Below are 15,813 nucleotides of genomic sequence, written 5' to 3' on the forward strand. Positions count from 1 at the left end.
GGATGGGATGGGACAGTGTAGTGCTGGCAGGAGGGCAGAAAGAGGTTTCCAGCGGCTCTAGACCACTCTGGTGGCCCAGGCCCAAGGTAGTGCCCATCAAAGCTGCCCAGAAAGGAAGGTGTCTCAGTATCACAGTTCAGCTCCAGCAAGGGACAGGACTGCTCCCTCTCAACTCCGTGCCTTTTGAGATCACAACAAGAAGCAGTCCCAGCACAACATGTCCGTGTTGGGGACCCTGCAAGCTACAAGGTAGCTGTCTAGATGGAAATATGTAGAAGAAGAAGTCAGATGAGTTTTGTTTGCTTAATGCAGTTGCCCCACTGGAAGAGCGATCTTGCAGGCTCTGTGCTAAGCTCCCCCAGGGCAGCTCCCACACGAGCCCAAGACCCCTTCAGCAAAGAGGCGTTCCCCAGCGACCACCTCAGAGCTGCTTGTGGCTCATTCCGGGCTGGCCGCAGGGGCTCGGGCTGGCTTCAGGCCATGGGGTGCTGCGGGGTGGGGTGGGGCAGGAGAAGCTCACCCGGCTCCTGGGACCGCCTGCCGCTCCACAGCCACAGCCTCGCTCCACAGCCCAGGAGAGGGAAGGGGCCATGCTGACCTGGGTCTGCTGTAGGGATGGAGAAAATAAAGGAGTCTCCGCCCTTGCAGGGAACAACGTCAAAAGCTTGGCCTTTGGCAAGTGTTCAGAGGCTTGCTCTGGGTCTACGGAGAGAGCTCACACAGGTCCCTCTCCATTAGCTTGTGTCTAGCACCGTCATGGGGCAGGGATTACAAATCTCCCTAAGAAGGCTTTTGGAAATCCCATCTTGCATTACCATTTGCATTAGAGCAGCCCCTAGAGAGAGCTGAGGCCTGGGCACGTTCTCAGAAAGAACCTTGGCCTGGGAGAGGTTTCAAGGCACCAGAAGAGTCTGGTATAGAAAGACAACATGCAGAACAGCTTTGGGACTGGTCAGCGGAAAAGGCAGGGGAAAACCTATGCCCTACCCAGCAGGCACACAGCTCCTGAAATCAGAAGAGAATCTGAAATGGATCTTCACCACCAGGAAGAGTTCCAGACTTCCACAAGCCTCCAGAACAAAACCAAACACTTGCCTCAGGTGCAAACTCCAAATCCTGTCACTACCTGAAGAGTCACTAAAAAGGCAAATTTGGAGAAGAAAATATATCACACTCTGTCTTCAGACAGCTCTCCTAAGAGTAACTTGTCTTGCTCCAAGCTGACCCACTCCACTAATCTCATTTACCAAGTAGGGAACCAAAGAGCTCCCTACAAGGCTGGAAGCCTAATCATATGGGGGGACTAAGTGCAGAGGATGACCATGCACCCACCAAACCCTCCCAGGCCCAGAGCCCCTGTCTTCTGTGATCAAAAGACGTGGCCTCATGCCTTCCTTCTAGTTGCTGCCTTTGCCACAAAAGCCAACCCATCATCTGTTTGCATAAACTGCACAAAGATACATCTCCCTCCCTCTCAGTTCCCATCAACACCCTTTTTTCGTTTGGTTTGCAGTCTTCCTCTTCCTCTCTCCCAGGCAGCCAGTGCAGAGGAAGCTTCAACTGGTCTGCACTGGGAACTCTCCTGGTGTCCCCTGCCACAGGGAGCGCCATCAATTTACACTGTTCCTTTAAGACGTTATCTTTTAATTTGGTGCTCCCCCTTTCCCCTCCTCAACTAACTGATTTATTAGTTTACATCTCATAAATTGTAACCCCTCGCCTCCCCCTTCACCCTCCCAGATGCCATAAATCCCCTTCAGGGCCTCGACACCCTTCTGCATGTGGTGCAGCCCCCTGCCCCCCAAAGTCACCTCCGAGTCCCCAGGGAGTGCGGGGCTCATTTGCTGGGGGTTTGGTCTAGCTCGTCTCAGCAGCTAATCCCTTGGGTGGCTCCTGTCAGATTATTAATTAGCTAAAGCGGATCGGCCCTGGAACAACATGCGGTTGGACTTCAGATAAAACAGGACGGCAGAGGCTTGGCATGTAGTTGTTTAAAGGGACATTGTCCCTTTTTCCTCTTGCCTTCTCCTGGGGTGGGAGGAAGGGGAGGAGGAGGAGACGGGCTACTTCCACAGCCGCTCGAATCCCCCCAGCAGTTTGCTGCCAGGTCGCAGGGCTGTGCTGCTCAGAGGGAAGTGAGCACAGGCCTGGAGGTACAAAGGACAGGAATGGCAGGCACCATCCCCACCCTCACCCTGTGGCAGCTAAAACTTTTCTGTATGTTGGAAAAGCTTTAGGAACCTGCTCAGAGGCATGCAGCACCCGGCTGGAGGGTCTCACGGCTCCTCGCTGTCACCTTCCCTCTGCCGTTCCTTGTCCACTCATCACTCCCTACAGAAAACTCAGTATTTGCAACTACCTCAAAAAACAAGGCAAAAGCTGTTCCAAGCGGCCATGGTCATCCCCGCTTTGAGAGCAGGTATTTTAAACCAGAAGAAGCCATACAGTTTGTATGCATGCATTTAAAAGCCCCCTTTCTTATGGCCTCCTGGGCAGGATAAAGAGTGAGGAGTCTCATACGCATTATACTGGAAAGCCTGCAAGAGCAAGCTGGAAAGAGTCAGCGCAACTGATGCTGGGGAGCAGCTCACCTCCTCGCTCCCTTCCCACTTTGGATTGTTTTGACTCAAACCGATGAAGCTGAAATATCGAGTCACAACGGCACTAAACTTCATTACAAGCTCTTAACACAGATTACTTAATAAAAAACAGTCTGCTTTAATTGCTTTTCCCCCATTAGCATTTCTGGAGGAGAAAATTCTGATTAATTTGAAGAGGCACATTTCCCCCACCCCTCGTGCTGGCCTGTGAACCAGACCTCCTTCCCACACCAGCCTTGTCCAGAAGAGCATCCCAGAGAGCAAACAGAGAGCCCAAATCCATACAACTCTGAAAAACAAAGGGACTAAGGGCCTGGATGAACAGATGGGAGTAATGGAGTGAAGCAAACAAGGGAAAGAAAAATCTCCTCTCCTTTCTGGCGAACCCATAAAAAGTGGCACAGGGGAATGAGTAAGAAATGGGTAGAAGAGAACAGCATAGGGCAGGATAGCTATTGTGGCAGGGGTCAAAGAGCAAGCCCAGAAGTTTCTAGGTGACTGATTTGGTGGGGTCCTGGGAAGCACCTTCACCTCTCTCTGCAGCTGGGAAAGGGGCAAGAGGCAGCTCTGCCAGGGGAACGTTGTGTGAATTTTTAAACTTTGGGCCAAAAGCCTGGAACCACAGCACTGTCCATATGCAACTGAAATGGTCCCTGTTCCTTGTTCAGGCCCTGCTTGGATACCTCGTTCCAGGGGAGGGTACCTGCACTTTCCCCCTGGCTAGCCACCCCCAGGTTAGGAGTGCTGGGAAGTCAGGAAGAGGTGAGGGAACTACCCCTCGTCATCCAGCAGCTTCCCCTGGACTGGGAAAGCCAGCGCTACATGTGCAAAGGAAGGAGCCTGAGCCTCCTGCAGGGGAAAGACAGAGCCCAGCTGCCTCATGGAACTGGCACAGCAGGCAGCAGTGCTGGGTTGTGCTGCTCCAGCAGAAGATGCCAAGAAGCTCTCCTCACTCCATCCTCAGGACAGGTCTCTACCTTCATCCCTAACTGCTTCAGGGATTGAGGATGTCCAGCTACCTACCAGTTCCTCAAAGATCGGATATCAGAGAGGACAAACTCCTTCTGCCCCACACCATATTGACCAGCTCAGGTAGGATCTGCACTGCTCCACTGCCCCAGGTAAAACAAGTCTATCAAAACCTTCCTGGCCTTTGGGCAAACTGACTTCAGCTCCTGTTGTAACTAGCCCTGGTGAGGGAGGATGGCAGCCAGGTTCCCGAGTAGGCTGTTCTCTAGGTCAGCACACTTCAGGGACGTGGTAGTCAAGCAGGAATTGCTCCCATGTGCCAACTCTAGTCAACATTGCAAGGCTCTGTGTTTTTCTTAAAGCCTGAGATCTTGCAAGTTACCTAAGAATTTTGTTTTGTACAACAATGTATGTATAGTGCTATCCCTCCCTCTGCTCTCCCACTAGCAGGGCACAGCAACCTGAAATGTGATCTGTGTGCATCCCAAACACATAGAAACCTTGGTATTATTAAGTCTTATAATTGGGGGGAGGAGGGGAGTAGCTTTTGACTTCTGAAAGGACAAGGCTAGCAATATTGTTTGCTCATTTTACTTTCAAACTCACCTCAGTTTGCCCTCTCCTCTTTTCTCTTGTATGTTCTATTAATGTACAGCTAAGACAAACTCAGCAAGAATCACAAGAAAGACACTGGGACAGATCGTAAACTACCCTGGCAAAAATCAGGATCGTTCTGCTGGCTGAAAATGCAGCTCTGCTGCTTTACATCAGCAGATGGCTTACCTGTGGCTCTTAATGGTTAATATATAACTGCAGTAATAACAAAAAAAAGCCCCAGCATTAATACAGAATTTGTCAGAGGCAATATGCTAAAAAATCTTTCCATATTCAGCTCAAGTAGTGAGATAAGCCTCACCTGCGGTACTGCCCCCGTGGGCTGAGCACCACCTCTGGAATGAGCCCCCAGTAGAAGACATGAGAGAACAGATCACATTCACTTTACAGTATTTGTTCATTTTTCACATTTTTTTGTTTTTATCAACAGATTTCTGAGAACTACATTTTGAACATGCATTTCCCTCGAACACTCATGTGCATACTTAGCACTGATTGCTCCAAGTGCTTTCCAACCGGTTTTCCTTGAGGAACTCCAGCAGGTCAGCGTCCCTGTTGGCTCCCGCTGGACAGCTGCCTGACAGACGGACAAACAGCCCCACACACAGTGCCCACCAGAGCTGAATGTGTTTCTACATGTCTAGTGGAACCCCGCAAACTGGCAGAGCACTATTAACCTTTTCTTTTAGCTCGCTGTTTCATTGGGGTGCTATGGTATTGCTGCCCAGCTGAGAGAACTGCCATTGGACCTAGTAAGGATAGGAAGAAATACTGTCAGACTTCTCCTCCCAACTCTGCTTCTGAGTCATTATTAGCATAAAATCAGTTTTGTTACATCAGTGAAGCTTGAGTAAATAAACCACGACTCATCACTGTGTTTTATTTTGCAATACCTCAGTGGGCTCCTCTCTACAAATAAACACTATTAATGTTCATTGCAATTGCAGGAATATGGGGAAGGAGAGCGACAAAAGCACCTAAACCAGTCTAAAACCTTTCTGGAGAGCAGTAGGGCGAAATCGCAGCTTTTTTGAGAATATTGACTTTCACAGGACAGGCGTTCAAAAAAAAAGGCAACCCTTACTTGGGGAGACTAAAAGACAAATAAATCATGCCCGCAGGTCTGACAGGGCTGATGGGTAAGAAAGATTGGGAAACATCCCGATCCTCTTCTGAGGAGCCAAGGCTGAAATCCTGACTCCACTGAGGTTTATGGCAAAACTTGTGCTTGCTTTAACAGCGCCAGGATTTAACCTCCATAAAGTTCAAGTGTGAAGACAGAAGCCTTAGGAAAGAGATGGCCATCTTCATCAGCAATGGCTCAAGAGGATTGTGGATACCACAAGTCAGAAAAATGACTGAAGGTGGCAGAGAAAGCAAGGTCTGGACCCACGAAGGCCTGGCCCAGTCCTGTCTCCTCCAGTACTGAACATCCTTTTTCCATCTGAGTTTTTGGGCAGGCTAGTCTCCTGCGTAACAGTCAGCCAGGCAACTGTCAGCCCTCACTTAAGCACTGGGCTTCTTTGGGGCTAAGCTGCTCCACATACCCATACACGTGAGCTCTGGGCTCGCACCTCACTGTGCCACAGGCTCTGTACTCAGAGCTGCTTCAGCCCCTGGGAGGGATCCTGCCCAGCTGATTTCCTCACTGCCGGAAAACCTCTCCAGCTTTTGCACCTCAGACCACTATTGGCCCTCCCATGGAAGGGCTGTAGGTGCAAAATCACTAGCTGCTGGGCATAGCAGGGCTTCTGAAAGGGCTTTGGGCTGTGCCTACCTTTAGTTTGAAACTAAAACATTCTGTGTCTCTCAAGAGCCTTACATGTGTTCCCTCCTCAGAGCCTGGTACCAGGGCCCTTCCCTAAACCTCTGAGCCTTTTCAACCTGCTTAGATTTTGTTGCTGGACTTGGCCCTCCATTAGGAGGCTATATTAATGTCTGCCGTTATCCAAATGAGCAGGAGGTGCGAAGGACCTTAGTGGATCAGGCTTCAGTCCCATTCCCAGACCAGATATGGCAAGGACAGCTATAAGGCCCGCCGAGCACATGATCCTCTTTCCCCTCCTTTGACTTCCCCCCATTCAGCTTTCCACAGCCGCCAACCAAACATCTGATCGAAGGCCCGGGGGAGGGAGTCAGAACTGTCCAGTCTGGTTATGAGTGAAGGTCATTGATCTAGCGCAGACCAGGGATGCGGAAAAGAGGGGAGGGAGGAAAAAACCCTCAGAGAGAGAGAAGAGAGGGAGAGAGGCAGGCAGAGACAGCGCGCGAGTGAGCGCAAGGGAAGGCAGCAGAAGTGGCTGAAACACGGTTTCACACTCCGAGACCCAAGGGCTGTTGTCAACCCGTCCTTCATGCTCACATCTTGTCACACTAGAGGTCAGGTCTCCCAAGCGTTCCTGGAGAGCTGAGCTAGCCCATATGGCAGGCAATATGTTAACAATATGGATCAGCTGCTCGTCAGGGCCTGAGCAGATGGATGTGACAACCCTGCTCTTATCCCAGACAGGCTTTTAACATCTTCCCTCTCCTCAACTCAGCCATACTGGAAGAGCTCGGCCCAGGAACTGTTGCCTACAGCCTAGGCGGACCGTGGGGCCACAGGTCAGAACAGGCAGCATGGAAATGCCTGCCTTGCTTTACCTGGATGGCAGCAGGCAAGGTAGAGCCCCATTCAGACCAGTGCAGGCAGGAACCGGGCCAAACTTTTATCCAGTGAGAGCGTGCTGTAAACGGAAAGACCTCGCTATAATCCAGATACGTGCTATTAACTCTTAACCAGGGTGATACAGTAGATACTGTATTCAGATATATGTATATGGCATGTTACCACCAGATGCCACACGTTACAGTCTAGACTGAGTTTTGTAACTGCCTGGGAAAATTTTCTCTCACAGAACAAGTAATACATAAATAGATGTATATTTTAATGGGCAAGTTAAACTCCTCCTGGCAAAGGCAGGCAAGTTGATTTCATACACAGGCGGGTAAATTTCCACAATGATTTTGCAAGGCTGTTTCATATTCCCCAGCTCAGGATCTGAGCCGTCGGGGCTGGGCCAGCTTCAGTTCTGCGGAAGGCAGAGTTCCCACTTCACTCCCTTCACAGTTGTGCCTATGTGGTGATCCCAAGGATCCTAGCAAAAATAACGCAGTCAGACCAAGTTAACCCCCAAATTTAGGTTTACTTTACGATCGAGGCAAGGAGAAATATTTTGCAAACTCAAACACAGACAAAGCAGGTATTTCTAATCCTTTCCCCCCATTTTTTTTAGCTTTTTCCCCACATAAAAGGCTACCCTTCATGAACTGAACAAGAAATCTCCCTCCAACCCTTATAGCTCTAGGACTAAACAGCCAGCTTGTGCTTATAAACAGCAATCACAGCCTAGGGATGGGCTCTGGAGAACGTGCAAACAGCCCCAGTAGCCCAAAGTAAATTGAGCTTGTTTTGAAAGTAGAAGCCATACAACTTGCTCCAGGGCTGAAGACTGGAACACAGGGATTTCTAGTCCAGAGCATGAGCGATCACAAAGCCACATGCCTGAAAGGCTAAATGCATCCCCTTCACTGAAGTGATGCTTGTAGAACTAGGGGGACTTCAGAAAACAGCTGGAGTCAAGGGAAATATTTCTATTGTCTCTAATGAGCTTCTGTCCGTCAGAAAACAGCCCCTGAAGGACACTCAGCTTTGTACAGGCAACACACCCAGTAGGTACAAGGAGGAGAAGGCAAACATCGAAAAGGATTACTGATCTGCAAGAACCTGACCCTTAAGGTTCACTTCAGCTCTGAAGGAATTCCTGATGTATCAGTCTCCTCCTCTCGCCTTCTCAGAGGTCCTGCTCATCCCAGGTCCATGTCAGATGGACATGCAGGGCTTTCAATACCAGGAGCTACATAGGCAGAAACCTGTGAGAGGAAAAGCTCCCTCTGATGGAAAAATGGACCCAGAACCTATGCAGCAGCTTCCTCAGCAGAGCTTTTCCCCCTGGATATTGGGCCTCTCTGGAGAGGCACAAAAGGACGTTTGGTGGAAAATCTACCTGCTGCAGTCAAACCTGAGAATTTGTATCTTATTCAGTAAAACCTCAAGGCTCTTCATGTTCCACTACCCTATTCCCTGGGGCAGAGCTCCAATTTGGGAAGCTCTCTCACCTCTGGAGGCCTGGGAAGGCGTGTGCCACTGCTCTAAAAGGGGATACAGGCACCAGAGCAGCTCACACAGGGATAAAGGCTGTAGTTCCCTACATTAATAGTTCAAAACCAAGCTTTCCAAATAAAGCATGCCAGACCCTGGAGGAGTTTCAGAACTAGGAAGGTGTGGGAAGGCACAGTTCACCTTTATCCCATCCTGAAGCATACTGTATTTACTGGCAGATTTACTGAAAGCACTCAGGTCTGTAGGCTCTGAACACGTGGCAAAGCACTAAGCCCTGCTGAGCCTTAGAGGATCACGGCTGTTGCTCTTTAAGGCAGGGCACTCAGAACATGAGTAAATTCCCCTGTGCCGCACACAGCCAGGGATGGTCAGGGATAGCTGAAGCCCCAGACCAACATCTCAGCCCCGTGACTTTTCTTGTCTTCCCTATTGCTAAGCCAATACAGTCCCTCCACCCTGATCCTTCTAGTTCAGGTCTCAGCTGTACCTGTGACTCACAACAGCTTTGGATACACTGCTTCACCCAGGTATCATTTATGGCACAGCAGCAAAAGACAGAGGAACATGGTGATACACAATCCCCACAGGCGTTTCAGGTTGCTGATCTTCATTCATGCATCACTGTCATCATTTAATGGTGCCAACACAGCATGGAGACACCACTGAAAAAACCTCTACCCCATATAGAGCAGACATAACATCATACAAAGCCCAGACACAGCGAGGATCCTCAGCCCCTTCTATCTGCAGCAGTATGGCAGTGCCACCAGGTACCTCCCAAATCCCCAAACCATTGAGAAGAAATACATTGTTCCACTGTTGTTATCCCACAGCTGCTTTCTTCTAGGCCATGTTGTGCCATACCTTTCTTTGTAGAGAAGCTGTGACGGGAGCCAAGCAGTGAAGAAAGTAAAATGGCTTTTAGAAACACAGAGTCCCACCCCCTCACAACCTTTCTGAGTTTCCCACTGTGACCACAGACATCTTCAAACTCCTCTTCTTTTGTGAAACAAGTCAATCAGAAACTGTCCCACACAATACTTACTGAGGGGACTCCCGTGCTAGCCTGTTCTGGCATACTACTTAGCTAATTGTTAATACCGCACAGCAGCTCATTAGGAAGAAGGAGGCTAAGAGAGGGAGCTATTCAAACCAGCGCTTTGCTGTGTCAGCTGGGTGCCTCTGTCTGTGCAGAAATGGGCAGTGATGTCAGGGGTAAACCCAGTCCTACTTGTAAGCCAGACCAAGACAAACCAACACCCCACCACGGATTTACCACCCAAACCAATGACTTTCAGCAGCTCTTCTAAACTTTAAAGGCTAGAGATTCCCCAGGAACTGGAATGGAGGCTTTGGAGAGCCAAATTCACTCACTCCAGTCCTACTTTAGGGTTTGATCACAGAACACAAAGCCAGTACCTTGCATTGAGAAGTCACAGGCTTCAAGGTCCATTCCAGTGTACAAAGCCAGGAGAAAAGTCAGGTTCTTTGTTTTGGAGGTGGTCTCCGGTGAAGACAGTGTGAATTTGATGGCTTCCCTTCACTTGGTGAAGTCTCTTTGCCCTGTGGAGAGTTTCAAAAGGAAATGAATATTCCCTACTGAGCAGTACAAGAGCTCAGGTGAATCATGAGCACAAGCAATGACGCCGGCCTCAAATGCCACAGCCACCCACAGATCTCAGCCCTTGGTCACACACAACAGTCCAGCAAGGCAAGGCATTTCACGTCCTGCCAAACACATTGCAGCCCAATCTCCTTCTCTGCCCTGTGTGGTGCTAGCAACTCAAAAGTCATGGTACAAACCACCTAGATGACCATCCAGTGGGCCGCACACTCCAACTTTCCCCTGAAAAAAATCCAGGTCAATCAGCTGTAGAAGCAGCCTACGGAACTAAGCCACTCCTTGCAAAGAGCTTCCCCCCCATAGCCAGCTGAGTGTTTCTGCCCAGGAGAGATCATGATGCCACCCCTCCTTTGTGGGGCAATCATTCGCTTGTGTTCGTCTTACAACTACCGGTAGAACGGAGCTCTATCATCAGTCTTCTACACCCCGACATCAGATGTAACTCCTCAGCCCCAAAGATGTTACAAATATAACCAGATGAGACAAAGGAAGAATTATTATTTCCAGTTTAGTGAGGCACACAGTAATTAAGTGACTTGCCAAAGGTCACTTGGCAAATCTGAGGCAGAATCAAGAACCAAAACTAAATCTCTCAAATTTTGGTCCAAGAGCTGGACAACAAAAGTCCCACTTCCCTTCCTGTGCTCCTTGGATGCACACTGCTACCTTTGCAACAGGTTTCACCCTTCTCCCCGCTTTCCCTAGACAGTTAAGACAATTCCCTTCCATTTCCTGCATTGGAGGAAATACATAAAATACACAGATTAAAAGAACAAGAACTTTTACCTTACTTACAAAATTAAAAAATGTCCTAGCTTCAACATTTGACAGAAGCTCAGAGGCTTCAGACTCTTCTGTGAGGTGGGATTGTAGACTGGAGGGTTTTGTTGTTGGTGGTTTTTTTTAATTTCCATCAGACAAAAATAAAAGAAGCAAAACAAAAGAGGGTTGTTGAGATCAATTTGTGATAGGTGCCGGGCCAAAGAAAATGGAGCCAAAGAAGTCAGAACCCTGCAACCAGCAACCTTTGTGTCAATTTAAGCAAATATTGTGGCGTTTCCATGGCAATCCCTGTTTTGAATATCCACTACACTCACTTTTTAAAGGGCTTTTCCTGTTTGCGTTTCAACTTCAAAACCTGTAAATATTTTCAGCCTTAACACATCCCGACCTCCCCCAGCCTCCCAAATGAGATACTATCAAAGCTCTGACATGAAGTCTTCTGTCTGCGGTACCCCAAAGCTGTGAAAATTCACAGCAAAAGCAGGTTGGCAGCCTGCTATCCACGGCTGGGGACAGCAGAAGCACGGCTGGACCTTTGTCCTGCTCTCAGCACGGTGCCAGCCTCTTTGCAGTAATAGGTACAGGATCCCGTTCCTTTCTTTTCCAAAACTGAGTCAAATGAGTCCCCGCAAACGCACAGCACCGATAGCATCTGCCCAAGGTGAGGAGCATGCAGCAGGTGTTTTGCAAGCCTCTCTCCATCCCACTCTGCCAGCTCAGGCCACCTCTGACCCGCTGCACCAGCCACGATTTCTGCTCGGAGCCTCCTCCTGTGACCTGCCCGGGGCCGGCTGCTCGCACGGCCCCAGCACTGCCCCCCGGCCTGACCTGCGCTTCCCTCCCTTCCCCTCTAACCTGAGCTGAACTGAAGCTGTCACTCACAATGATTTATGCTATGCTGCGTCATGCGCAAGTGGGAACGAAGACGAGTCAACTTTGTCCTCACTTGCAACCTGGGTTAGGGTGGAAATTCTCAAGCTTCCTCAGCAGCAGCGTGTGGGTACCTGCTGTGTTGCCCTGTCCCTGCTCCACCAACACAGAGCCCATGGGGAAAGCCCTGGTGCAACGTGCCCTGGTCAGGTGCTGGTATCAGCTGTCGGATCTGAGCACCAGGACCCTGGTGTTAATCCTCTCCCCGAAGCATCTCATGCTGCTTTTTTTGCATGCACGGAGGTGAATGGAAACACCTTCTGCTGTGCTTCAGAGACACGTTGAGGACTTTCATCCCCAGTCCCCCAACTTCTAAAGCGTCGGCCTGTGCTGCCAGAGTGCAGCCCCTCCCGGCAGCCATGGGAGTGCACTGGTTAATTCTGAGTTTCCTGGCTATGATGGATTTGTGCCAGGCCTCAAATGTTAGCTTAGTGTAATTTTTGGGAAGTCAATTTCCTTTGGGTTTTTTTTTCCTTTTTTTTTTTGTTGAAGCATTTTTTCCTCTTTTCTTGTAAATGGAAAAGTAGGAGCATTTGAATGAGCGTCAGGACAGGGCCATCCATCCATGGGCTGTAGTTTCCCAAGAGCATTTTACAGGCACTGGTACGTGCACAGAACAACCACGGAAACAAACACCAAGTGACTTCAAAAGCCGTTATGCTGAATGCCCACAGAGGCAGCCCCAAGGGAGCAGTCCTGTCTCTTGCACGAACAGCGTCACTCCTTGGTCCTGACCACCTCTCCCACAGTGCTGGGTGCTTCTGATACCACCAGCAGATGATGCATGATACCTGCTGTCCTGGCCAGCTTCCAGCTCAGGTAATTACATCCTACAGGAGTTTCAGCTGGATATTTTACCCCTTCTTCACTTCCGGCCCTGAGCTGCTGCGCTGGGAGTTGCTAAAACCCTGTGCAGATCCACCCCGGATGTGAGTGTGTGCCAGGGGCTGGAGTGAATTCTGTGCATCCCTGCAGGTCCCAAGAGCCTGGTGCTACAGCAAACAACCTTCTCTAGAAACACACAATGACACACCTTCTTACATACATCCCATAATACCCCCACCTAAGATGAGGTGCAGAGCTGGGAAAACAAAACTGGCCTGCCACACTAGGAACGGACAATTTCTGGAGGCCTGTGCTTAACACTACCCAATGGAGCAGTCATCTGGGACATGGACACGGGCTACTCTCCTTCCTTGAAGTGGAAACTCTCCTCCCATCATCTCACAGGCTCAGAGAAATTAAAACTTGTAGTGTCAGTGGTGTAAGGCCAAAGCCACAGCTGCCGGTCTGCCTCAGCCAACGGCATCACATGCCACAAAGGATACAAGATGGACCAGGCTTAGAGCACCCATGAGAACGAGCCTAGCAGGGTTCATGACAGGCCAAATCAAAAGGTGAGTGTCTTCACTGTGCCTCTGACCCCCTCACAATGCTGCCACTAAAAAGCCATGAGCAGGCAACGCTGGCAGGACAACACTGGATGCTCTCACCAAACCCTGCCAACTCGCATTTCAAAGGGCAGGCAAAGATGCGGGTACCCCATCCTCCTGAGGGAGCTCTGCTTTGGTATTTGCTACAGCCACAAGAATTGAGAGCCCTTCAAAGCTGTCCAAGATGTAAGAAAAAGACCTGCTGACCCACTCTCCACTCAAGACAGCTCAGGAGGCACCACGTTCGTAAGCGGGCTCTATCAAATCTATGTTTTGTGCCCTCTTTGTCTTCTTCTTTCAGAAGATTCTGGACCAGATCCTCACCCGGTGTAAAATCAGTGCAGTTTCGGTGGCTTCAGTGAAGTCATGCCAATTTAAACGAGTTGAGGATCCGGCCCTCCAAGTTACTGGAGTTGCCAGTTCTTCCTTTGGATAATCCTGAGGGTGATTTCACAGCAAGCAGCAGCACAGGCCCAGCCAGACTGGCAGGATCAGCTGCGCTTTTCTACCCCCCACGAGTAGGGCGGTCTGTGGCAGAGTCCCTACGGTGAGACCCTGCTAGAGCAACACTGGGCGTATCATCACTTGCTTCTTTTCTTGAGTTTCCTTCTCTCTGTTGCTTAATGAGAGATAGATACAGCACAGAGTAAATCACTCTAGGCTTTGGATCCAGGGATTCTAATCGCTCTCAGTAGGGGAGCTCTTGGCTTTCAGGGCACTGTGTCATACAGCACACTGAATACCCAGGCTCGCTGTGTATTTGGAGAGGGGTGCAGGAGCAGAGCTGGTCACTTGTTCAGCAGCAAAACCCAACCAGGTTAGGTCTTCATTTGCTACTGTGAAAACAGCACGTCTTTATGAACAAACCAGATCTGGTCTTCCACTCCTTCCACCAGCCTCTACTCCAAGGAAGGTGAAGAGCCCATTACTGCCTAGTGAGCCGAGTGAGCAGCTACAAATCCCTTCCTTGTCCCCAGTGCCACTCTCACCCTGCCATCTATCCGCACCACGTCTTGCTGTGAGGGAATCAGGCAACGCAGGCACCGGGAATGTGGCAAAACTTCAGCAGGCACTGGGTGCGCAAGAACTTTCTGTGCTCTGCCCTCACAAGTCCTTCGCTATCCCCCCAGAGCAATTTTCTAAGCAACAGCGCGGTTGCATTCCCTTCCCTATCTCCTAATAAATATCATGCTAAGCAAGATGAGTATCTTCTTCCCAGACCAAGCAGCATGACCCACTTTCTGAATCAGGGCAGATGCAATTGGGCCCTGGAGTCCTGGACCCCTCCCAAAGCAGAGAGATTTTGTAACAATTACAGCAAGAAGCAGAAGGAATAGAAAAGTAATAAGTGATCAAAGAGTGCAGTGGTGGAGCTGAAGCTGTGGGGTAATTACTACTCCTTGCCATCCTACGCTCTGGCATTTTCCTAGGACATTGAAGCAAGAGCCGCGTGCACATTCACACAACATCTCTCCTCCACTGCCCTACATTCCTCAAAAGTAACAGGTCCAATTTCAAATTCTGGCTAATCGCTCAGATGAGACAACTGCTGCCCTCCCTGCGCTCCCACCCTGATTTTTCCCCTTCTCTTTTCCTTTCCCCACAGCAGGGCAGGAACAGAGGATTCAAATTCTAGCAGTGCAAATCCCCCCCTCCAGCAGACACAGACATATGTACATCCTGCCCTGCTCCGATGACAGCCCTGAGGCTCGTAACAAGGCAGTTGTGCCCCTGGTGTCCCAGCAGTGACATCTGGCTCCTGTGCCAATGTCCAGCTGTCCGTGAGCCACTCATAGAAGTGTCATCGCCTCTGTCCCCTTGTCCCCCTAAGCCTCTCCTGACACAGAGCTTCAAGATCTGCAGTTCATAGTGGGGCGGTTTGAGCTGTGGTCCTTATAGGTGCAGTAAAACAACAAAAAAAAACCTTCAAAAGACTTGTGCTTTGGGCAGAACTCTGCCTGGCTTGCCAGCCACACAGCAGAGAGAGGAGGTGGTTGGATCCTGATCCCAAGCAGTGCTACTCGCAGTTTGGAGATGCTCTGTTTTTCCAAGGAACAGCTCTGTACTTTCCCAGATGTAGCTGGGATCAGACTATAACCCAATGGGCATGGAAAACAATTAAAAGGAGGTGGGGTGAATGTCAGCAGTGCTTTCATTGCTCAAACCCGCAAATAAAAGTTCCCTCCCAGGGGAGCACAAGCCTCTATGGCCAAAAGCACATAGAAAATCCCATACCAGAGAGAACAATGCGCCATGATGTACCTGTGCCCAAACTGGCTCCTGTACCGTGCTCAGCTGTGGGGCACACAAACCCACGAGTCTCTGTGCCCAGTGGGCACGCGGACGCCCACCACAGGGTCACTCATTCATCTCAGCTGCCTCTCCTGAAGAGCATGACTGGCAAGTCGCCTGCGAGTCCAAACGAGAGGAGACCCCCGTGCCAGGGACACACGGACAGCAGCAGACAGCACTTGCCACAGAGCACGTCTGAGACAGACGAGCGACGGGCAGGGAAAGGAGCGGAGCTGCCATCGCTCACCCAGGAGCTTGGAGCTGGCACTGGCTTCAAACTCAAGACTTATGCCCTGCTCACTGCCTGCCCGCTGGAACAAACCACTATCAAGACAACAGCACACAAATACACACCAGTGGGTGCTCTGACCAGCACAAACAGTTGCCTTCATCGTCTGACATGGT

The 15,813-nt window shown here is 50.1% G+C and overlaps 1 protein-coding gene across 5 annotated transcripts in view; it reads right to left on the reverse strand.

Annotated features, from left to right (window-relative positions):
- Nucleotides 1-15,813, reverse strand: part of CASZ1 (castor zinc finger 1) — a 292,054-nt gene that overhangs the window by 160,758 nt on the left and 115,483 nt on the right. For all 5 annotated transcript variants that reach the window (XM_074560818.1, XM_074560822.1, XM_074560817.1 and 2 more), the window contains one exon: nt 9,766-9,909. The gene's annotated coding sequence lies outside the window, so the exon portion shown is untranslated. The remainder of the gene's footprint in view (nt 1-9,765; nt 9,910-15,813) is intronic.

The sequence above is a fragment of the Larus michahellis genome, chromosome 16 (genome assembly GCF_964199755.1).
Source record: "Larus michahellis chromosome 16, bLarMic1.1, whole genome shotgun sequence".
NCBI lineage: Eukaryota > Metazoa > Chordata > Aves > Charadriiformes > Laridae > Larus > Larus michahellis.